This window comes from Mastomys coucha, unplaced genomic scaffold (genome assembly GCF_008632895.1).
Source record: "Mastomys coucha isolate ucsf_1 unplaced genomic scaffold, UCSF_Mcou_1 pScaffold16, whole genome shotgun sequence".
In the NCBI taxonomy this organism is placed as follows: domain Eukaryota; kingdom Metazoa; phylum Chordata; class Mammalia; order Rodentia; family Muridae; genus Mastomys; species Mastomys coucha.
In genome coordinates this window covers 89,162,563-89,185,769 of record NW_022196898.1, presented here as the reverse complement: position 1 = coordinate 89,185,769, position 23,207 = coordinate 89,162,563, and the positions used below count along the sequence as shown (strand labels likewise).

At 37.0% G+C, this 23,207-nt stretch overlaps 1 protein-coding gene across 9 annotated transcripts in view; it reads left to right on the top strand.

Annotated features, from left to right (window-relative positions):
• Positions 1-23,207, top strand: part of Bmpr1b (bone morphogenetic protein receptor type 1B) — a 341,025-nt gene that overhangs the window by 179,093 nt on the left and 138,725 nt on the right. For 7 of the 9 annotated variants that reach the window (XM_031375668.1, XM_031375675.1, XM_031375666.1 and 4 more), the window contains one exon: positions 14,313-14,407. The gene's annotated coding sequence lies outside the window, so the exon portion shown is untranslated. Of the gene's footprint in view, positions 1-4,898; positions 4,950-7,006; positions 7,083-14,312; positions 14,408-23,207 lie in introns of all 9 variants that reach the window. The other 2 variants (XM_031375673.1, XM_031375670.1) reach the window with 2 other exon arrangements.

Sequence of the window (23,207 nt, the reverse complement as noted above, 5' to 3'; positions counted from 1 at the left end):
CTGGGATGAACTTATTACTAAACTTTCTTCTACTCTGAAAGGTGCCTCACCTTCTAGTGTTATTGTCTAGGGGCAGAACCAGGAGAGGCTGAAGCAGCAAGGAGCTGTCCAGGCATACTGTGACTCATGGTAGGTGCTGCTTTCTGTACCTTGTAGGTTGGTCTTTGCAATATCATAGTAGCCTCTGGAGGGAAGGCTGTTCACATGGTAGCTAAAACTTTCCAGAGCTGGGTTCTGTTGAGTAAGGTGTGACATGAATCAAATTTTATGATCTAGTCTTGGAACTCATAGAATGTCACATTTGCCATGGTCGTAAATTCCAGGATGGAATGAGAAGGGACTGACAACCCCCCTCTGTGGAGGAGTCTTCAAGGCACACTGTAACTCTAAGGATGTTTTAGAAATTCTGCCATTGCGGTGGGCTTAAAAAAACGAGGATTCAAATTTGGGTGAGTATGGAATTAGTCTGCTAGGAGTTAGGGAAGGGGAGTAGATATGATCAAATACATTAAATGAAATTTACAGATATTAAGACTATTTTACAAAATCTGCCACCTTTTTTTTTTATATCCAACTTTACAAATTAAAGTTGGTATAATGTTTATATACTTGATTTTGTGTTAAAAGAAAAACCTCTTACATCTTTCCTTTTTACAATCAAACCTTGTTGTTTAAACATCCAGTCAGCCTCTATTATAGCATCTAGTGGTATCCTTCCTTCTGTATTTTTCTCTTGCAAAAGTCCAAATAATGACTGCGGGTAGCACATCTTTTAAGCTATATTAAAGTCTTAGCCACACAGAATTTGTAAATGGTAATAGTTTTGTTTAGTTTTGTTTGGCTAGCTACTGGAAAAAATTAATAAAAGCAAGAAACTGTCACTTTAAAAATTATATCTCTTCCTAAAAATTTACCTCCACAAGGCTATTTTGTGAAGATCCCCGTGATTCTTAAAATTCGTCCGGTAAAGTATCACTAGGCATATGAATGAATCTCATGAATAGGAAAGGAGGCATGGAAACCCTATTTAGCTCATGAGGCTGTAACTGTGTGTTCTTTTTACTCTTGGCCACATCAGCCTTTCTGATCTTCTGTCCCTAGGGTTGTGTGGCTGTGTGTATGTTGGCAAATTAGGGGCTATTTTGTATGTTTAGTCTGCACAGGCTGGACCCTTTCATTGCATCTTATTGCCTTGGATTCCTCTTCACTTTTAGTCACAGCCTTATCCAGCTTGCTTTGGAGAGACTGCCAGGATGTAGCAGCATTTATGATCCAAGATTCAGAAAAGGGCTATGCGTGTGAAAGCTATACACGACTGCCCTGAGTTTTCAAGGGACTATGTTCTATGCAGCTCTCTGAAATGAATCACAGGTGACAGAAATGAATAGAGAAGCAGGGTAAATCATCTTAGCTCACAATAGTTCTTGTACCTAAGAAGTCACATATCTTGGCTATTGGTGTGGCTCCTGACAATGAAAAATCCAGCCACCTCAGAAATGAATCAGGGTCACCAGGGGAACTAAGGTTGTCAGCTATAGTTTTAATGCATTCTAAAGTCAAGAGTGTTATATAATCTACTGCAGTAAGTTAGAATTTAACTTAATTGTTTAGTCCAGGTCATGCTCCGTGATGTAATGAGAGTCCTAGGAATTAGTGAATGTAATATGAATGCTAGGAAAGTTGTTGGTGTGGTTTTTCTTATTAATTGCTAACTGATTTTTAAGACTCTTGAAATTATCTTCAAGCTTATAGGCAATTTGAGTAAAATGGGTTTTGGGTGGATTACTAAAAGATTATCATCAACTTATCTTGTATTGCATTGACTGGATGAAATTTTAATTAAGTTTCCTCAAGTAGTTATATATTTTACCATGAAAATAGGAGGTCTAAGAGCCGCTGCACTGGGAACTTGCAGTAGTGAAAGCAGATTTTAGTTGATAGGTCTGTGCCTTGGGCTGTGACATGTACTTGATGTATTTAATCTACAGTGGCAGATTTATTCTAATCAGTTATGAACACTCAAAAGGAGAAATTCTGTATAGTGTCATGTGTAGCCACGGTTCTGAATATTTGAGAAGTTGAGACTGTAGGGTTGTTTGAACCTAGGAGATCAGGGCTAGCCTGGGGCAACATAGTAAGATTCCATCTCTGAAAAAGAAAGTCATAGTAAAGAAAATATTTCTTACATTATTTTTGTGTGTACTCTTTTTAACAGAAAGTTATTTACAAGTTATAAGCCAGTGTATTTTAGAACTCTACAGAAAGATTACATAAAAGCCATGAGTCATTACATTGAGAATTCCAAATGAATCAGTTTGTACCTAAATTATTTCATTATTTTAGAAAAATAGTCAATGATTTATATCATTTTTAAAAGATTTATTTATTTATTATGTGTAAGTACACTGTAGCTGTCTTCAGACACCTCAGAAGAGGACATCAGATTTCATTACGGATGGTTGCCACCATGTGGTTGCTGGGATTTGAACTCATGACCTTCGGAAGAGCAGTTGGCACTCTTAACTGCTGAGCCATCTCTCCAGCCTGATTTATATCATTTTTATTCTGAATGATAAATTGGTTTAGAAAGAAATATATTCCTAAGGTATAATCTTATTTTCAAGCAAATGTCTAGATAGAGTTTAAATAATTTGGTACATAATAAATTTTAAGTCAAACTTTTATCTTTCAATGGACAGTTACATCATTGAACTAAAATTTGAATTTCTTATACTGGCGTAAATTAGTATGTCTCAACTGAACCATCTATCTGGATCCCCTGGAGAGCTTCAGAGAATTCTCACATCTGGGGTCACTGCATTGTCTCTGGGCCTGCTCATTTATGGGTATGACTCAGATATGTGAATTTGTGAAAACCTTCCAGGTGGTTTTAATGTACTGCACATTTAGGAGCCACTAGCTGGAAACAACTTCATCTTTCAGCCTCCTGCATTGCACTTTTGCTGTGTTCTTCCACTCAACACCTCAGTGGAGAAGATCTTGTCCTGAGTAAACTGTCCATGGGCAGTTGGTTCTGTTTGGAATGTTCTTTCTTGATATCTTCACATAGCTGATGCCTTCTTGTACCTCCATGCATTCAGCTTGACATTGAAACTTTGAAAACACAGTATTGTGTTTTGCTTTTATTGTTTTATGTTTTACTCCGAGACATTACCTTATTAGTTGAATTTTTCTCCCTCTTGTAATATAAACTCAACGAGACTTGCAGCTCAACATCATTTTCTGAAATCTTAACACACTTAGATTGCAGTTGTCAATAAAGCCTTCTGGATAGGTGAATATGATTTCAATACAGAGCTGAGTGGATATAGGCAGAGGCAGGTAGATTTCTGAGTATGAGGCCAGCCTGGTTTACAAAGATATTTATTCTGACAGCCAGAGCTTCACAGAGAAACCCTGTCTTGAAAAACAAAACAAAACAAAATGCTGATATATAAATGATAGTGCTAACATGCGTAATTATATTTTTCATTCCTCCAAAACATGATGCTTGACCATACTTTAAAATATTATATAGATCTAGATTGAAATGAGAAGAAATGTGAATAGTCAGAGAACAATAAAACCTAGAAAATATGGATAATCTGTCATTGGACATGTAAGGACAGCGGTCATGACCCTGGCTTACTTACTGCCTCTGGACTTTCTCTTTCCAATGACCACATTTTGAATCTTCCCATCACCTGTAACATGCTTAATATTCAAATGTTTCCCTGGCTTTCTCATTAACTAATGATGATTTCAGAGCCTAGATAGTCACATTCTCTTTGTGCTACACCTTTGCTTGTATTGCCTGTGATCTGTTAGCTGTTAGGATTAGCTCCCTATCTGTCTCCCTTATTGAACTCATTGAAATCAGATGAACGAATCTGTGTGGCCAGCCCCATCACAGGCACTCAGGAGTGTTAACTAAATGAGAACATGAAATAAATACAAACTTTTTCATAAGAGCTGTATTTGACTACACTCCACTTATTTCCAAGGATTTATGCTTAGCACATGTTAAGAAGACACAAAGTTGGGGGTTGGTGGGTCTCAGGAGTGGGGGGAGGGTGGTTCTGATTACAGTACGATGTAAGAAATTGTCAGGGAACTAATAAAAAATTTAAAAAAAGAAGCATTAGAAGTGGTAATTAAGACTGCAGAAATGTGCTTGTCGGGAGTGTAAGTCAGTCAAAGTAGTTTTTAATAGGATAGTGCAATCAACAGGGTTTTCCAAGCCAAGGAATGAAGAGCAATGTGTGCACTCTTCAGAAATTAAGGGAACAGTATTGGAGTCAATGAGTCTGCATCCAGGCTGCCGACTGATGGGCAACTTGTCATCTGAATGGGGATTTCACTGCTCACTTGGGGCTTTTTATATATTATTTACTATTTTTGATAAAGTTTTCAATGACTGCTATTTGGACAGATGCATTTTCCAGTAACACCTGACAGAGGTTTTCAAATGTAGCTTTCCATTGGTATTGATTGCTCAAAAACCCCCATGAGGATTTTCAGCACTGTATTTGAACTTTCTGCTCCACCCCGCCACTCAAAGGCAGCAATACATATGTACATAAATACTTTAAACTTCTCTATAAAGATGCTTTGATAGTTTTATGGGTATAGTTTTCATGTTTGGGGCATTTAAGTACATCTTAATATCACTTCACAGTTGGATTTGTGCTCCAAAATCTCAGAAGCACTGCATGCGATATTCAAAGATTGCCACCTGGTTGGAATGGCCATATTTTTATTGCCTTACTTTTTACCCTACTAGGTCCCGGAAAGTCATACTGACAGGCAGGCACAGCATTGTGAGGACTTCATTGCTGTGAGCTTGTGAGATGTATGAACTTCTATTTTTTCTTTTTTTTCTTTTTCTTTTTTTTCAGGAGGAAATATACCAATTTGTCACATTCCTCAGAGGAAAGCAAGAAACCTTGGTAAGATGTCAGAGCATCCAGAAATTTTTTTTTTTCCAAATTTGCACTAACGCATATTTGGATCTAGTTTGTTTTAGCTTAAAACACAGCCTCTAGGAGTGGAGATTAAGTAGGGGCTATTCTAGGAAGAGTCCCAGAAGTGTGGAAGTGCTGTACATAGCATTTCCAGTGAGTGTATGGTGTGCAGTGTTACCCTGGAGCATGGGATTTTTGTCATGGGTACCAGGAGGTGAAAATGAAAGTGTGAGGCTCATTTGTGACCAGGGAGGGAGGCCTATATTCTACACTGGGATGCTTGAACATCTTCTCATCAAGACGGTGCTTAGTGAGAATAGAAGGTTGATGAAGAAAAAAGGCATGCATTGACATAGGGACCAGCCTTGGGTCATTTCAGTTGTCAAGTTTATGTGAAAGTGAAGCCTGAATGTTAGAAATGAGAGAAAGGAGGCAAAATCCAGATAGCTTTTAATGCTTGAATGTTGACTGTTTGGCCAGTTTCAAGTTCAATATAGTCCAAATTGGAAGATTTTGTTTTGTTCCCCAAGAATTAATATTATACTATAGGAAAAATATTTTTACTGAGATATTTTTCTATATCAGAGGAATACTAAGGGCTCTTAAGTTTTATGAAGTTACCTGAGTTGAGATTTTTTCAACTTTGACACCATAGATTATTAGCTTTTACCTTCTTTGAACTTCAGTTTCTCTCTGTATGAAGCAGAGATCCATGCAACTATGCTTGTTTTGAGTACAAAATTTGAGATAATATTGGGGATTACTGTTCTTAAACACATAAAGAGCTATGCAACTGTGCTACTTGAATTTTACACACCACTTAGAGTGAGCCAACAACAGAAAATGTGTTATTCATTAACCTAAGACCACACTGAGTTTTCTGTACTTAGAAATATTCTCTCATATTGTCTCCCAGTATTTTTAAAGTGGCAAGTATGACTAGCATTTGTTTGCTTTCCTAAATACAAACATTTCTCTAAAATAATTATTTTGTTCAGTTATTGAATACAAAGGAACTGTAAAACAAAGTGTGAACAAGCTAGTTAATAATACAATGGGCTATTTATTAATGTGATTTTCGTCTTTCATTGGGTCATGGAAAAGTAAGTATTCATTCTTACATGTGCTACTTCAGCCATTGGTCTTCAGCCATATGCCAACACCATTCTTGTTGGTTGAGGCTGAAACTCACAAGCAGAGGAGGGGAAGGACCAGAGCATCTTTTTCCATCACATTCACCTGTTCCCACGGCATCTTATGAACACATCCAGATAGTCTTAAATGCCTTGAAAACTCAGGAGGTCACTTCAGCTTACCTCTCACCCTAATTAGCACTTGTAAATATATCATACATGACATTATTATATACAACAGTATTCAGCTCCAATAAAGTGTAGACTTATAAGACAGATTCTCTCCATCTTTACTCTTTTCATTATTCATTGGTCATTTTTGACTACACATAAGACAATTTCGGCTTTGGCCCATCAAGAGAGCTAATTTTAAGAAATTGCATTTCTCTACGAACCAAAGACAGTAAGTAAAAGATGGCTCATTCATTTCTTACTAACACTGGTTTCCTCTGTTGTTCAGAGGGCATGGTTACTTCCTTCTCCCTTTTTGCGATTATTATTGCAAATATATAATCTATATTTGATTACAGAACACTGGCCTTGAATGATGATGGTTCTCAGGTGTGCAGTTTCAGTCCCCTCAAATGAAAGCATGCTTATGAAGTAGTAAAATAAACGAGTGTTGTTTTTGTTTTATTTTCGCTCATGAATTATTAGACTTAATTTATGTTGCTATTTTCACTGCCTAGTTGAATTTAATCATCCAGTGATATTTTTATGAGGTACTGCCAGATGATTAATAAATAATTTTTTAAAAGTGAGCATAGTTTGGGTAGATGAGCTTTATCTGAAGAGCTGGTATTATTGTTCTTCCTGGGCTGGAGGAGGAAGGGCCAGCTTGGCTTAGGGAAGGCCTCATTGTTTTTTCTCCTTGAGCTGATACAGATCTTTTTCCGTGGGTGGTTTCAGGATGCCCTCAATGACCTTTCGGCTGTTGAAAGGGACACCTGTGCTTCTCCTGAGGTTCAATCCATTTCCTTGTAAGGTGAAGATGTTTTTTTCCTAAAAGTAAATATTCTGTTAAGTTAACAGATATTAGGGAGGGGGAAGATCTGGGTGGAGATGGGAAGAGAATATAATCAAAATATATTGTATAATTTTTAAATTAAAAATAGTAACGGAGATTAATGGTATGTTTCTAATGATGACTATGTATATATGCATGAAAGTGTCTTCAAATGAGTCAATTCTAAAGAAACAGACACCAAGGTTGGAAGGACGGCTCAGTGGATAAGAGTGCATGCTGCTTTTGTAGAGGACCTGAGTTCAGCTCCCTGCATACATGTCAGGCAACTCAGAAACACCTATAACTCAGGCTTTAGGGAATTTGATTTCTTTGGTCTTCACTGGTACCTGGAGTCATGCACACACAGTCTCTCTCTCTCTCTCTCTCTCTCTCTCTCTCTCCCCTTATCTCTCCATAGCTCCGTCCCTCTGTGCCTCCCTGCCTCTGTGCCTCCCTCCCTCTCTCCCTCCTTTCCTCCTTCCCTCCCCCCCTCTTATACACACGCATCCACATAATTAAAAATAATACAAACAAGTCTTAAAAAAGGAACAGATATCAAAAGTTGAGTTGTAACTTTATGATAAAAAGCAATAGCTTCTCTCTTCCAGGCCAAGTCACAATCACCATGTGGACATGAAAACTCTTCCTAGAGCCTTTTTGACACGTGGACCTGATTTCTGTTTTGCAGTGGTAGCAGACAATATTGAGTTAGTTGGAATGATTTTAATAACTTGTTATGAAATGAAACTTTAACAAATTTTAAAAGAGGAAATGCTTGAAATTATATTGCAGGCGAGTGTTTACTATGTTTAACAACACATTTTAAGATCGTCTTTCACATTAGTACCATTTTATTCCATAAATTCATATACTATATCAGAAAATCATATCACCTTGAAACTAGGGTGTGGTAAATAAACAAGAAGAGAAATTACTTGTATACAGGAGTAGCAGCAACTAAAATGGAGACAACAATGTCCCTGACGCTCTTTACTGCCGCAGACTTGCTAAACTCCGTGCAGTTGAGCACATGTTTTGTTCTGCTTTAGTTTGCTCTCTCTACTGTGGAGTTCAGAACATTTTCTATTTGTTAATGGTAAGGTGCTTCATTTTGGCTTGGCATTAGTTTATTGTGCTGTCAAACGTAACATTAAAAAGGGCATACTTTCGTTGCTATGGCTCGCTTATTTAGGATACTCTTTCATCTCCATTTACCTATGACATTGTTCCAGTTGAGAAGAACAAATGGCCTATTTACAAATTGTGCAGTCAATATTTCTAAAACTTATAATGGATTGGTGCTCAAATAAAGGGCAGCAGTAAAGGTTAGTAGACTTATGTGTGATTTTCCTGTGGGGTCCTGGGAACACAAAGTACTTATTACTTAAGAACAGAGAACTTTAGAGTTAAAGGTAAGTCACCATGTCTATGATATAACTAATAATAGGTCCCCAAAGGAACGAAAGAGCAGAAAACGCGGCCATAGCTGAGTCTTAACTAGGTGTATTGTGCGTTTTCTTCTTCCTGTTATTTATATTAAAAGTCAAATACTCTCTCAGCTGTAAAATGAGTACAAGCTTCGATTATTAATGTTCTGCCTGTAGCTGTTTGCCTCTGAGATAGGTTCCATTCCTTTATAGGGTAGACAAATTTGTATTGTTCATATCCAATTAAGTTTGTCAACAAAATAGTTCAAAATTATTCATCGCCTTGCTTTTTCTGTTTTTTTTTTCTTTTCTTTTTTTGCCTCTAGCTTCAAGGATGTATTAAATTTAAGCATCAGGATAGCCTGAGTGTAGTACCTGCTTCCTAACGCTATGGTCTAGGGTATTAGTAAACCAAATATATCTGTGAGATGGTTATTGTCCAAGAGAGGTAATTAACTCATTTTCTCTGTGATTTTTTTTCTTTTTCAAAGCCCTTAAACTTTACTATAAAAAAGAAAAATTGCAAATAAATAAAAAACACATCTTTGTCAAAACATTTTCTATTAAAAAATTATTAAGAGGTAAGTGTGAGAATTTTGAATAAGATTAAATTCACTTTTTTTTTCAGAATAGTCTATTGAATCTGTGGATGAATATTAATTTAGTTTTAAACTTGCACAAGGATACATAAATAACAATTCTAATCTAATCATTGGTTTGTCTACAAGCTTACTTATCAAGTGAGTGTTGATGTCTATGCAAAGTCAGCTTTACAAGACAAAAATATACTTGCTTGGTCTGTATTTCCTGAAATATATAGTGGATATTTAGTATATAAAAAGATGTTCAATTATTATTAGCCACTATAGAAACGAAAATGAGATTGGACTTCAAACTTACTAGTTTCACTATGTAAAAAGAGAGATAACTGCAGATCTTTTAAGGATGTACAGAAATTCAAACCTTTATATATTTGCTGGTCATGCTGTGAAATGATACAGCCTCTTTTGAAAACAATTTGACATATTTTTAGATGTTACAACACAAAATGAGTTTATTCCCAAGCAATTTCACTTATTGGTACCTACCAAATATTAATTAAAATATAAGTTCAAGAAAAAAATGTATGTGAATGTTATAACATCCTTATTCATAATGGTTCCCAATCCCACATGGAATCTAACTCAAAAGACCACCAGCTAGGGATTGGGTATGTGAACTAATCCATATAAGCATGATGGAATGCTGTTCTACAGCAAAATAAAATGATCTCAAAGATTCTCGCACGCTGTTAATCCCAGTTGAACAACCAGGAAGCAAAGACATAGGCGCAACTCACCATCCACCTTGAGAAATAAGCACAGGCTTGACATCTTCCCTCTGATAAAGTCTGTTTCTGTTACTATGTTTGCTTGTTACTTTAAAGCATCAACCATCCTCCTCTCTCTTTGATGTGGGTAAAGCTTTCAAAAGGATCATGTTGCTGTTGTCTGGTTTTCCCTCTTGACCTCCCATCCCTGGGGAAACAGCTTAGGCACCAATGCTTTGGTCACTCCTTCACAAAAGACAATTCATGTAGCATGTTCACACTTCTTACATTGCACATGCTAGTGGCTGCACTGCCTTGAATCTCTCTGCTTCCTGTGTCGAGCTCTCTTCAGTTCCTGCCATGCTGGATTCTCCACTTGGTGTTGCTGACCTCTCCCTCCTTCCTTAAGAGCACAACTCATGAGCTGTCCTTATTCTCCTTGGATTTTCAGTGTGTGGGCATCTCTTCCTTGGCAGATCCTTAAGATATTGATTTTGCCTGACTTCTCACTGAGAGAGCTCTTGACTGTGTTAGTACACAGCTGGCTACTGTCTTCTTCAGTCATGTATCCAACAATTTCTCTGCATTTATTATAACCAAGGCTCACTTTGGACACTTGAATTCCATGCTGTTACTGGACTTGTTCTCTATTGGGCAGAGAACAAAGTTTACCATTTTAGGAAGCATTACAGTGAAAGGCCTCGCTGAGAAGGTGCCTGTAGGAAGAGCTCTCAAAGAGGTAAATACAAGTAGACATGTATGGAGGGAAAGGTGGGTAAGGACTATCCAGAGGGAAAGTAAATTGTCACAGTTGAGACAGAGAGGGAGTTGTAGTGGCTACTGTGTAAGGCATACTGATGGAGAAGATCGATGGATCCCAGACTGTTGCTTCTACTGAGTAAAAGGAGGATACAGTGTACATGTTTACCAGCAGATGAATGCACTCCGGGTAGTGTTTTAAGTCAATTCTATGGCTTCTGTCAGGAGATTGCAGGATGATGGTGTGTGCCTAGCAAAAGAACAGATGTTTTTCTGTATCCTAGAGTAGTATATTTTAACATCTACTGAACATGTTCACTAGGATTCAGCACATACCAAGTTCATTGCATCTAAAACTAAAACTGCCCTCTCTTCCCAGGGCTCCGACATGGAGTTACTCCTTTTCCTGTAACCCGGCTTGACAAAGCCCAGGCTGTGCGAAGAAGAACCAGCCTAGACTTTTTAGAGGCTTTTCACCTTTTTGTTTGCCAAGTCGAAGAGAAGGCATTTTAGTCCTTTTGAGCCACCCCACAATCTGCTAGTCCCTTCTTTGGTACCACCTTTCAGTACTCAATATTAAAATTCTCTTCATTCTCTGAGAGTAGTTCAGAAGGCTCACTTGGTCCTGCCTGGCATGTCCCCTGTTCTTTCTGGTTTTGGGTAGTATGTTTTCTCCATTAAGCAAATGATACCAAGGTGGTATGTGGTACTATAGTCCAATCACAGACTGCGGTTTGTTGCCAATTCTATGACTGATTACTTACATGACTTCTGTCAAGCCACCTAATGATTTAGCTTTATTTTCTTTATGATAAAAACAGCAAAATCATTTAGGGCTGCTTTTAGTGTTATAATGTTTCTAAATTTCTTGTTAGACAAACATTGCTCAATAAACAATGTCACCTCTGGGCTACACACTTCAGCAAGACACACAAGTGGCTTTACACTGTTTATACTTTACGTGGAAGTTCATTCTTCTTTTTTTTTTAAATAAAAGGTTATATGTAGGTATGTGCCTGTATTTGTTTCATATGTGTATGTGTGTGTGAATACCAATACGGCTGGAGGTCAGCGATGTCACCTTAGAGCTAGAGTTAGAGGTGATTAAATGCACCAGAAATTGGTTTTATAAGCCAAAGCCTACTCACCTGCGAGAATGACAAGGGCTTAGCCATCTCTCCAGTCCAGGGCTTTGTGTTTCTTTGTGTTGTCTAACTCTGTTCATTTGCCACCTGCATGACATATGTTGTCATTCCAGCTTTCTAAGTGGTTGGCTTCTAGGAGAATCCTCTTTGGTGCCCTTTGTCCCCCTACCCCCAAAACCTATAACCCAGGCAACTGTCTCCTGTTTCTGGATGCCATGCAGCTGGAATCCCATGCACTGCTGCCTGTTAACACGAGTTCTTTTCACTTAGCAGCTGAATGGAGAGTTTTCCTGGAGTGTCTGCCTTCTCAACATCTACTTCTCCTCTGTTACTATTGATCTGGCTAAGAAAATGCTTTATTAATGGCAGCATTTCTCTTGCAAAAGCAACCACCCACCCTCAACTATCCTAAATCATACTATGCTGTTATGGGTGTTCACCACGGTCCTGGAATACTTAGCAACTAAAAACATCAATACATTTAATTTTATTGAAGAGACATACAAAATGTAAGAAAGAACAATTAAAAACTTTTCATGGTGTGTATTTCACAAAAATTCTCTGAAGAAATGAGGTGGGTAAAAGGTGAATAAAATGAAATATAAAACAATTTTCAGCTGTTAAATGGATACCTATCTTTATATACCTAGCTAAACAAGTAATGACTATTTTAAATTACAATTGATTGTGTATTGTTGCTGAATTTTATTTTTAAAATGTCATGATTTCCAAAAACAATAAAAAAATCAGGTTTTATTTTGCATGTATTCATGCTATTATTGCTTAAAATTATAGATATAAGCTCTGTGATTGTGTGATGATTACAGAATTTCCCAAACTCTTTTCTTTGTGAAAAGAATCCGAAGCCTAGTGGCTGGACTACATTAAACAGAAAGCCTACATTTGCTAATATGATTTTTATTAGAGTCTACACCTCTTCTTTCTCCATTGCCTGGTTTCCCTAGATGCTTTGTCTATCTGTTTGTACGCTAACCAGGAAGAGCTGATTGCAGGTGCAGGGGCACGCTGTTCCTTTCCAGCCCTTCCTTCCCTTGCTGTCCCTGTCTGTGTGCCTCAGTAACCTTGCTGGAGTCTCGGGTGACAAGCTGGGTGTTGTAGTGCATGCTTACTGGGTTTCTAATAGTTCCTGTTCCTCCTCACTGCCCTCCTCTCCTCTTCCTTGGCTAATGAATGTACTACCTAGCGACTAACCAGTCCTCCAACTTTTACAATAAGGGCCTTGAGAGGAGGAATGTTGTCTCTTCAGTATTTAGCTGTAAGTCTCTCCCAGCAATGAGTTAGCTTAGTGAAAATGTTCATTGCTGAATCAAGCGTGGGGCATTTGGGTCCAGTTGTTTGAAACCCAACTGTATCTAACAATTTTAGGCATTTTACTCATAACAAATTTACTCTTTTTCATTAATTTTCTGCCTGTGAATTTTTGATTTGGTTTTTGTTTTTAAGACAAGGTCTCACTATGTAGTTGTCTTTGGCTAGTTAAGGGTTGGTCTCTAAACTCCTGCACCAGATTATTTCCAAAGATTCCCTCAGCTGATTTAATCAAGAAATACAATTTAATAAAGCAACCAAGTAATTATTATTGGCGAAAGCATGAAAAAACAGAATAATATATTTTCTAAGCATTTCTAATATAAGTATTATATAATATAAATAATGGAAAATGTATGTTGCTTATAATCTACATATTGGGATGGCTTAGTTTATCCTTAATCTAAGAGCCCAAAGTAAAATAATTCAAATTGTCAAGATTGTAAATCTACAAGTTAGTATAACATGTTGATTCACATAATGTTTAGATTACATTTTAGTTTCTTTCACCAAATACATAATTTATCTGTTTAATATTATACATTCCAATACATTTCTATCATTCTGCAAGTGAATATAGGAAAAAAAAAAAGAACATCTCTGTGGCCAATTACTCATTCCCTGCAGCATTTTTAAAATAAGAAGCAATATTAAAACAATTATAAGACTGCTTTCCTATGATTTAGGTCATTCATAATATATATAACCAAGTTTTGCAAAGCTTAATGGATTGGCCTTTAGGTAGGAATTTTATAAAGGTTTGAGATGTCATTGTTTGGTCAAAACAAAGGCAGTATTGCCTCTGCTGCCTTCCCCTCCTCCTAGCCTACTTCTCTCCACCTGCTTGAGGAAAGCTGTATTTCTTCAGACAAGCCTCATAATTGCCCCTCTGTGCCTGATTTGGGTCTCAGGAAAGGCCCATTGCATCTGTAAAGCTGGCAGCGAAATGGTATTTCCAGGCAAGCACAGGGTTGCTGGGTAGTGAGCCAATCCACTGCTTTGTCCGAGCAGCTGAGAACCTCGCCGGAGTATTACCACGGTGTTCAGTAACACAGACCTGTGCCCTGGGCAAGGAGAGCTCTGAGCAAGTGTGAGGGTCAATATTTATAGACCACTACGTAGCTGCCTTGCCGAGACACAGAGAAACACGCGGACACCGAGAGCCAGGCAAGGAAGAAAACAGTGGTGAGAACTTTAATTTTGAGCGTTTGTTCTAAACAGAAATTTTCTTTTCTGTCAGGTTCAAACTTCGGCTGAATCACAACCATTTGGCGCTGAGCTATGACAAGAGAGCAAACAAAAAGTTAAAGGAGCAGCCCGGCCATAAGTGAAGAGGTAAGGGATTAACCAGTTTAGGCTGGCTTTTACTTGTAAAGCCCACCTCCCTCCCGGTTGCGTTGGCTGCTCCGCATCAGTGGGCAGAGGACTGTAGGGCTTGGTACAGCTGTAAGGAGGGGCCGCCTGCTCCTATGAATATTCTTGGAGGCGGTGGAGGTTTGTGTACTCCTGTTGAGAATGCCAGGACCTTCTTAGTGCCCCGAGTGTGGGTGGGTGGCAGTCGCGCTCAAACACTGATTTCATGCTCTCTCTCTGCTATCAGACTGAAGCCTGCCTTTGGGTAACTTCCTATTTTACTTGATATAAATAGTAAGGCATTATCGTTGGTTAATTGTGTGATCTAAAGATGGAATGTAGAAAGTTCACATCAACTTGTAGAGATGTACTTTAACAGACACTATGAGAATGTGGGAACAGGGAATATGGACAATATCGGGTCTTTCTGACAAACAAAACTTCAGTGGCCAGCAGACTGAGAGTTACTACTACTTTCTGAAGAGATGAAGCTGGAGTGACAAGAGTAGTTTTCTCTGTACAAAATACCAAAGATAGAATTTAGGAGCAGCCCCTCGGCTTGTCCAGGTGACGAGCACTTGGGTTTTCGTGAACTATGTCCCTTTTCTTGATATTCCACTCAAGTCAGCATCTGTTCCTTCCACTGGTGTTTTCCTGTCCCTGCAGGTAGCAGGTCAGAGGCTTCTCTGTGTGCACGCATTGCTGCGGTGTGTTCAACTGTGCTTATCTCTGATCATCCTAAGTGCAATAATGCTGAAGGACCCAGAAACCACTCTCTGCTCTGTGTGCATTCTCGTTTAGAACACTCCCGAAACAAATATACTTTTATTATTTATGTCTACTGTATATGGTTTAGGAAGTCAGTATTTTGCTTCACTGGAAATACAGATCATGCCAAGTGCCTAGCAAAATAATGAAAGTTTCCTTGTTTGATTCTTAGCTTGTGAAACTACACACGGTCACATGATGTTTAAACATTTTAGGTTATATTGTGTATGTTATATGTTATAGGTGAGTTTGCATTTCAGTGAGTTTTCTGTACTACTGCTGTATGTATTTAAGTTGAAAACAAAACATATTCTGCCATGGAATTTAAATGGTGGTCCAGTAGAGATACAAGGGAGAGCTAATATGTGGCACGGGTTGATATAAGGTTATCATACAGAAAGGAACTAGTTTTGAAATATGATGGGCCATATCAAAATTGCAGCTGGAATAGCTCTAAATGAAAAGTAAGTCTCTTCGAATGAGGCCACAGCTTACACAGAATCACTGAAATTGATTGATGTGTAATTTTTTTGTGGGGGGTATTATTGATACTGGGTCTTTCTATGCAGCCATGACTGATCTGGAACTTGGTGTTCATGCTACTCTAATCTCCACCTCAGCTTTCTGTTAGGAAGTGTTGTCAGTGACCATGCCCAAAGTGTATGCATTACTTTTGAGTTGGGGCACCTAGACAGGGTTTCTCTGTGTCACCCTGGCTGTCCTGGAACTGGCACTGTAAACTAGACTGACCTTGAACTCAGGCATCTGCCTGCCTCTGCCTCCCAGAGTCCTGGGATTAAAGGCATTCTCCACCACTGCCTGGCTGTATCCATCATTTTTAAAAGGTTTCAAAATCATCAGTGGCAGGATATATAGGCTGCTTCCATATTCTGCCTGTTGTGAGAAAGCATTCCTGAACATGAATTAGCAGATGTCTCTGTAGTTAGGATGCAGTTTCTTGGGAATATGCCCAGGGGTTGTAGGCTTGGATCATGTGACAAATGTGCCCAAGGGTTGTAGGCCTGGATCATGTGACAAATGTCTTCCTTGCTCTTTGAGGAACCTTAACACTGATTTCTACCATGGCTGTACCAGTTGGCATTGCCACCAGCAGTGGACAGGTGTTTTTCTACATTCACACCAGCATTTTTTAAGCTTAGCCATTCTGAATGGAGAAAGAGCAAATCTCCAAGTAGTTTTAATTTACATTTCCCTGATTGGTAAGGATGATGAATATTCAAAGTATTCCTTAGCTATTTGTATTTCTTCTTTTGAGAACTCTCTATTATGTTCTATGCCCTATATTTTAGTTAGCTTGTGTATCTCTGTGGTATTTAAATTTTTGTTGCTTTTTTTTGGAGGGGTTGTTTGTTTGTTTAGTTTTGGGGGTTTGTGCATTCACTTGGTACAACCCTCTCTTAGCTATAGAGCTGGTGATGGTTTTCCCATTCTTGAGGCTGCCTCTTCACTTGAATCATGTCCTTTTCCCTATAGAAACTTCTTAGCTTCTCGAGGTTCCATCTGTTGATTATTGGTCTTCGTGCCTGTACCTCCAGTGCCCTGTATAGTAGTTCTTTATTAATTTAAAGGCTGAGCTAATCCACCTCTTTTCTTAAAGTTTATGTTAACATTTAATCCTTGTTTCGTCCTCAAAATCAGTGTTGTTTTTTTTTTAATTTGTTTGAGAATTTTCCTTTCAGTTTGAGAACAGATTTAATTTATGTTTTATAATATTGTTTATTTTGAAAGCGTATCCTGGTGGCTTTAGACTGGACAAGTGGGAACTGATGAGGTCTGCTAATGAGTTTGTCTTTGCGGCGGTGAAGGCCATAGTTTCTTCGGCATTAAGCATCCTGTTTGTTTGTTTATTGTTGTTGTTGAGTGCATCATTTGTATTGAACCCTTTGTTTACAAGTTTTCTTTTCATTCTGCCTTATAACTTTGTCTCTGAAGTTCCATGTTGACTCTTTATTTTAAAAAAAAAGCATGGCAAATATGTAATTATAGAAAAATAAATCAGAGAAGGGTTTTCCTGCAAGTTTAGGAGACAAGAATAGAGATTCTGATACTGGTTGGTACTGCCTAAAACGGGCTATATTTGTGTTGAAGACTAATTGAGTCTTTTAAAACTTGATATACTTTCTCAGTATTATTTTTGGCTTTTGAAAAATCCTCCTATTAATCACTAATCACATTTCTAAGTACCATTTTTATTAGGAATATTATAAAGTATTAAGAAATGCAGAGCCTTTTGCATTAAGCATCTGCTGAAACAATAATGAGTTAAACCATAAATATGAGTAGACGCTTTTTAATGGCTCCCACTCCCCCAGTCCTGTTTTTCATACAGCATATCACCTACCCCAGCATGCTTGGTAGGGACAGTCCACGCTCTGATAAATAGCATATTGCTGCAGAAATCTTCCCACCTGGCCTTCCAGTGTCCCATGAAAGGCCATGATTCTTGGAATCTTTGAGCTTTTCTGATCTTGTTAGCTCTTTTGTTCTATAATCACCTTCTGTCGTTCCTCCTGGAATGTTACCTACATTTGTCCTGCTGATCTGGGAGAATATCTCTTTTTTTCTGTTTCTTGTTTGAGCAATAACTCTTGCATTTATCACCATTGTCCATCTTGTGATGTTTCTCTCATGAGCTGTTTAGGCTGCTAGTCCCTTGAGAACGCCCTCTCCCAGGTTATAGTCTCATTGGCCACCTACCCTTCCAGGAATCTCCTGGGTTGCCCTAGACTTCCATCAACCTTTGTCACAGCACTTGAGGAACCTCAACTTATAATGTTTGTCTTTCATGAGACTAAAGGAGTTGTGGCTGGGATTTAAAATTTAATATAACAAATATTCTACAATAAGAGGAAATAAAGTATATTTATTTTCCAAATACATTTTTAAATAGCTCTCTTGTGTTAACACTTTTTAGAACATTGATTACTCTAATGGACAGAAAGTTCTTCAAAAAGGCATAAGTACTTTAAGGGTAGTAACGATATTATAAAAATATTTTGTTGATTTTTCGAGTATCAATTATATATGGGAGAAAGAGAGATAGGGAAGAGAGAAATTAATCATATCTGATCATGTATCCAGGCAAGTATGTATTTGTGTAGAAGTACAAAATAACAATGGTTAGCAAATATAAATCCAGAATATATAGACCCCAAGTGTTTGCTCAATCACATTGATCAAATTTGTCACAGTAACCGATAAATTGCTCCTGCCGTGCTGAATGCTGTGATTTAGTGAAGAATTTCCTGGGTGCCCAGTAGCCCCTTCCAAGGGCCCAGTGCTTCAGGGGAGAACGGGTCTGTCTTTTGTTTGGGGAAATAGCTAGACTTGCAGGATGGAGCTGCTTCCAGTGATCCCGGAAAAGGCCTTCCTTCATTTGTATTTACTCTTGCAGAGATAGCTAGGGACTTAAGGAAATGACACAAAAGCATGGCCGATGAGTTCTCAAACACGAAAGGTGATACTGCAGTTAAGGCAAGGGAAGAATTTACTTCTCAAAATAGAAATGTTGAAAGAAAAGGAAGTCAGTGTTTAAAAAAAGTTGAGAAATAAAGCTCTGAAATTCATTAAAAATAAATATTACTTTGTTTTTAATTGTCTTTTGTTTACCCAGAATGCGTAAAGTACTTGTCTGAGCTACTTCATATATACCACTAACAAACATCAAACTTCATGGACAATTCAGAGCAACTGAGTTTCCCCAGTTCTGAGTGCTTGTCCTGCTCTGTGCTCTTGACAATTGCTTTTCACTACTCTCTTAGCCTTAAAAACCTCAGGCAGACCCTGAATAGACTCTTGTTTTCCTAACCTTGACTTGTATCTGTCTGAGGAATGAAAACAATACTGGTCTTTTCAAAGGAAAATGTAGTGACTTTTTAATTACTTAAAATAGACCATAGTCGGTTGAAATTTCTTTTCAGATAGAATTTTTTTTCCCCACATAACTGTCCTGTGGAGAGCTTGAATTGGAACAAGTGCCATTTCTAAAAGTTTACTAGTATAAATTTCATAGCTCTGTCTGGCATATCAAATGATATGAGAAGGCTGGGAGAAGAGAGGTTTCTTGGATCACAGATAATGACATGTACCTGCTTCTCATTATTCAGTGAAGATGGAACACAAGCTTGTCTCAGAATAATCTCAAGGACTATAGCAAGACCAAATCCCTGGACTCCACCACAGCCACTGAGAAAAGGGCAAAGAACTTTGTGGTTGAAATGTGGCTGAAGGTTTTTTTGCTGTTTGATTTTTTTCTTCACCAAATCAGTATTAGTTTTACTTTATTACATTAGTAGTTTGCATTACCAATCAATATTTTCTATAATTATGCATGGTAGGCAATTCATAAAATACAAGAAAAGTAAAATATATTAACTTTTAAATTGGAATCTTTTTATCTTAAAGATGGGCAAATGTATGAAAAATTTTGCCAACCTTGACAAACATTATTTTAAAGTATATAATCACAGTATAAATCGCAAAGGAAAGAAATCCCTAATAAAGACAATATATGATTTTTTGGTCTGATTATACTTTTTCTGTATTTATTCTACATACTTTATTAAGAAATTAATTTGTGAAATTCTATATTTGAACTGTATTAAACTTTGTATTCTTTCTTATTTCTAAAAATTAAATCCTATAATTTCTGTTCTCAGATGAGCTAAAGTACTTTTCCACTTATAACTATACTTAAAATATTTTTTGAATGACATTTTCTTCTTTCCTGGTTTTCCAATTTTTCTTGGTATTACATCCCACAAACATTTTTCTTGCTCCAAGAAAATATGACAAATACATGTAAAACAAAAGTAATAAAATGAAAATTATGTATTTTTATTGTTGCTTAGGAAATCTAATAGGGAGTGAATGACTGTATCATTATAATTGCTTTGAAGCTGATTTATTTCTTGAATTTTGGAGAGGTGAAAACTTTGAGTAAGATTAAAAACAACATTTTCTAGAATAAAATGAATTCTATCTATAATTTAAAAGAAAATATTTTTTTCTAAGTAATTCAGGCTTCATCAATGATTAGCTACATTCCTTTTCGATTTCATGAAATACTTAAGAATTATTTATATTAATATTTCACGGGAGTAGTAGAGTCAACAGTGAATCCATTTGGGACTTTACTTTTAGCTAAGACATTTTGAAAAAAAAAAACTACTCAAATTTAATTGGTCGTTATAGATCAGTTTAAATTTTCTTATCTTGAGTTAATTTTGTAAAGTCATACACATCTAGAAATTCATCTATTTCTTTTTGATTTTCCAAATTTGTGAAATATAAGTTTGATCAGCATGTCCTTAAGGTTTTCTGAATGTGTTGGTATCTGTTGAAATTCCATTTTCATTTTTAATGTTATTACATTGTGTGGACTTCTTTTTATTAGTTTGGCTCAGGATTTGTCAACTGTGCTTATCTTTAGAAAAACCAAATCTTTTTTTTTTTTTTTTTTTTTTTTTTTTATTGATTCTCTGTAAATTCTATGTCTGTTTTATTTCTGTTACATTAATTGGGTCTTGATGTTAATGATTTCATTCTATCTACTGATTAGAGGTCGGGGTTTTTCTTGTTCTTCAGACTCTGAGGTATTGTGTAATGTGATTCATCTGAGATATCTCTGGTATTTTAATTTAGGCAGTGGAGGCTGTATACTTCCTTCGTAGGTTGCCTTAGTTTTAGATGTTAGAGGATATCACAGCCTTTTTTGTACTCACTGGGATAACTACATGCTAGGTGTCATGAGTCTATTCATGTTATGTATTACATTTGCTGATTCATTTATGATTAACTATTGCTGCATTTTTGGCAGGCTTTGGATGTGTTAAGTTTCCTTTGTTTCTAGGATTTCTAAGTTTTAAAAATTTTCTTCTTCCTCTCTTTGATGAGGTATTCAAAATTCAAGAGTGTGTTATTCAATCTCCCTCATACCAAAACCAGATAAGGATAGGAAAGCAACAATAACAGGAAACAAACTTATAAATCCATCTCTATAATGAACATAGATGGAAAATCTCAGTAAAATAGTTGAAAACAGAATTCAGGAACACATGAAAACATATCATTAGGCATGGTTGTGTTGGCTTCATTCTCCAAGTGCCGGGATGGTTTTATATACATAATTCAGAAAATGTAATTCTTCCTATAAGTGAACTTTACCTAGCACATTGTTATTTCAGTAAATTTAAGAAAGGCTTTTGACCACTCCAGTATTCTTTCATGATTAGAAAATTCCGAATTGAATAAAAGGAACACATTTCAACACACTGAAGGCTGTATAGTGAGCACCTATAGCCAACGTTATCTTAATTTGGGAAAACTCAAAGCATTTCCACTGAAGTCAGATAGAAAGGAAGGTGTCTAGTTCGTCATTTGTTATTCAACTTAGAGTTTTCAAGTCTTCTCTAGAACACTAACATAAAAAGGATAAAAAATAGGGTAGTCTTATTTGCAGTTTTAATACAGTTTTTTAAATGAGTCTCTGCAGACAATCAAAAAAGCTTCAGTTCTGATGAACACCTTCAGTAAAATTCTAAGATAGAAAATTGCTCTAAAATCAGTATCCTTCCTATAAAGTGATAGCATGTTGAGAAATAAATTAGAAAAGCAATACTATGCACAGTTGCCTCAAATAAAATAAAATAACCTAGAATAAACCTAACTGAAGATATAAAAGTCCCATACAATGAAAACTCTAGAGCACTGAAGAATTTGAAGAAGTTGCTAGAAGATGCAAAGGCCTCACATGCTTTAGGATTGGAAGAGTCAGTACTATGAAAATGAGTATTTTCTAAAGCAATCTATAGAATCAATGACATCTCCACCAAAATATCAGTGATATTCTTCACATGAGCAGAAAAACAAAGAAAAACAAACAATGACAACCTTAAGTTTTTGGCCCAAAACCCATTGTTTTATAGTCAGCACTGATGGAACTCTACCAAGTGGAGGCAATGATGATGACAATGACTACAACGATGATTATGACTATGACTATGTCTACAACTACTACTACTACTTAACGACATGAACTTGAGATTGTCTCAGAGGATATTGGAGGGAGATAGTGGGATGTTGATGTTATTAAAAAAAATAAAAGCATCAAGCATGATTGAACTTTTCTTTTTATTAGTTCCCTGAGAGTTTTATTCAATATATTTTAATCATATTTACCTGTTCCCCAACATTTTCTGCAACTGGCACCCCTTCACTTCTCACCAGTCCTTGTGCCTTTTAAAGACCACTGTGGTCTTGAAAATTCCCACATATGCAATCTTTTGCTGGAGAATGGTTGACTTACCAGGGGCTACACTTGTTGAAAACTTTTAGCTCCCTCTCACAGCAGTTAATAGATCAAATTTGGGGTGGGATTCTGTGCTCAACTCTTGTCTTCATGCTAGGATTTGTTCTAGCTTGGGCTTGCACCAGTTTTGTGCAAATCAAAATTTCTATGCATTCATATGTGCAATTGACATACTGTGTCCAGAAAATAATATTGCTTGATAATTGTCCGAGATTTCAGATTCTTAGACTTTTTCCACTTTCTCTTCTGAAGTGATTCCTGAGTCTTGGAAGAAGAGATGAAGCTTATCTATTCTTTAAGGGCTGAACTTTCTGCAGTAGCTTAGTCTTTACACATTGGTTAGTTGTGAGTCACTACGTGAGTCACCTTGTACTGTAAATAGAAGCTTCTCAGATGAGGGATAAGTGATTCACTAATCTATGGATATAACAATAAGTCATTGCAAGTTTTGTAAGTTTTCCTCACTCCTATGACCTGTTAAGCCATAGAGTTTTTAGTCTAATACTGGTGCCAGGCATGACTCTTCTCTTGGATGGCAGAACTGTCCAGTCAGAAAATGATTGCTTACTGACATGATGCTCATGTTACTGTTGCATTATGTGGGGGTATCTTGCTTGCAGTGTTCAAGACTGGTGGTTACTTTCTTCTTATTTTTTTATTAGATATGTTCTTTATTTACATGTA